The following is a 2,207-nucleotide window of genomic DNA, read 5'->3' as shown; positions in this document are numbered from 1 at the left end:
GCTTGCTCTCTCGCCCACTCTCTCTGATAAAGAAATAAAATCTTAAAATAAATAAATAAATTTTCATCAAAAAATTATAAGTGTATTTTTTTGTAGGATCATGATAAGCATTTTGCAGATGAGAAAAGTGAAATTTAGAAAAGTATGTCTCTTCAAATCCCTCATACAATATCTGGCCTAGATAGAAGGATATACTATCACAATTGAGGAAGATAATTGAGATTACTTAAAATGATAAACTTTACTGTATAGGGTTTTTTACAAGTTTGCCACAGATTCACATTTTTTAAAATATATATCTATTTGTGTAAAGAGAATGCACTGAGAAGTAAAAAGATAGTGATATATCAGTGCTACCAACTAATGGCTATAATATCATCACCTTATTTATGAACAATGAAACAGTGTGTAATATTTAAATAAATTTAAATAAATTCCTATTTATTTTATATATTTATAAATTTAAATGAATTCCTATTTATTTATTATTAAAGAAATTCCTCTAACAAACAGTATGTTTTGAAGGTTGCTAGCAGGAAAGTGTTGTACGACATGGAAGTAATCAGAAAATGTGATCTAAAATTCTGCTTTCAAGGGCGCCTGGGTGGCTCAGTGGGTTAAAATTCTGCTTTCAAGAAGCTATAACAGTAAGTACTGAGCATTAGCTATTATATGCTATGGATGAATAACTGAAATCTACATTTGAAACTATTGGTACACTATATGTTACCTAATTGAATTTTAAAAAGTTAATAAAAAAAACCACTATTTTATAAAACAATATTCCCAACAGGCTCTTTTGCTTTAAAATACTCACTTTGTTTCCTCTCGGAGAGAACACCAAATGGCGGATGACGCCGGTGCTGCGGGAGGGCCCGGAGGGCCCGGGGGCCCTGGAATGGGAGGCCGCGGCGGTTTCCGCGGTGGCTTCGGCAGCGGCATCCGGGGCCGGGCCGGGCCGGGGCCGTGGTCGGGGCCGGGGCCGAGGCCGCGGAGCTCGCGGGGGCAAGGCCGCGGACAAGGAGTGGATCCCCGTCACCAAGCTGGGCCGCCTGGTCAAAGACATGAAGATCAAGTCCCTGGAGGAGATCTATCTCTTCTCCCTGCCCATCAAGGAGTCTGAGATCATCGACTTCTTCCTGGGAGCCTCCCTCAAGGACGAGGTTTTGAAGATCATGCCTGTGCAGAAGCAGACGCGCGCGGGCCAGCGGACCAGGTTCAAGGCATTTGTCGCCATCGGAGATTACAATGGACACGTCGGTTTGGATGTCAAGTGTTCCAAGGAGGTAGCCACTGCCATCCGCGGAGCCATCATTCTGGCGAAGCTTTCCATTGTCCCTGTGCGGCGAGGCTACTGGGGGAACAAGATCGGCAAGCCCCACACTGTCCCGTGCAAGGTGACTGGCCGCTGTGGCTCTGTGCTGGTGCGTCTCATCCCCGCCCCCAGAGGCACTGGCATTGTCTCGGCCCCTGTGCCCAAGAAACTGCTGATGATGGCTGGTATTGACGACTGCTACACCTCGGCCAGGGGCTGCACTGCCACCCTAGGGAACTTTGCCAAGGCTACTTTCGATGCCATCTCCAAGACCTACAGCTATCTCACCCCTGATCTCTGGAAGGAGACTGTGTTCACCAAGTCTCCCTATCAGGAGTTCACGGACCATCTTGTGAAGACCCACACCAGAGTCTCTGTTCAGAGGACCCAGGCTCCAGCTGTGGCTACTACATAGTTTTATACAAGAAAAATAAACTGAACTAAAGCTTGAAAAAAAAATACTCACTTTGTAATGAGAGTCATTACTTTTGTCTAGCCAAATCTTATAGCACTGTTTATCCCTTCCCTGCTTTATCCCTTCCCAGTATCAATAAAGGCTCACTTGGGTTACCTAGAAGCCATGAGAAAGCTTGTAATAGATCTGGCTGGTTTTCACCAGCAATTTGACCACCATGTGCACAGGGAAGTCTATTGATAAAGGCTTTATTGCAATAAGTTGCAAATACATGGATGATTTTGAATTCTCTTTCTTGAGGTCTTGTTTCATGATAATAAATTTAGGGTGGCTTATTGGAATGGATGTTATTAACATATCTTCATAGTTATAAGCACATGGAATTGTAAAATAGATGAATGAATGTGGCATTACTGACAACTGTCCTCATTTTGAAATCAAATTACAGTGTACTAAGATGAGGAAGCAAAGCAGATT

General features: G+C 43.2%; 1 pseudogene across 1 annotated transcript; it reads left to right on the top strand.

Moving 5' to 3' along the window:
- Positions 1-844: 844 nt before the first annotated feature.
- LOC309857749 (small ribosomal subunit protein uS5 pseudogene) lies at positions 845-1,774 on the top strand (annotated as a pseudogene). Its single transcript has one exon. The product of its transcript is annotated as a small ribosomal subunit protein uS5 pseudogene (transcript).
- Positions 1,775-2,207: the final 433 nt, after the last annotated feature.

This window comes from Mustela nivalis (assembly GCF_964662115.1).
Source record: "Mustela nivalis genome assembly, contig: HAP1_SCAFFOLD_1170, whole genome shotgun sequence".
Lineage (NCBI taxonomy): Eukaryota > Metazoa > Chordata > Mammalia > Carnivora > Mustelidae > Mustela > Mustela nivalis.
The sequence above is the reverse complement of the archived record's forward strand: the minus strand, read 5'-3'. Positions and strand labels throughout refer to the sequence as shown.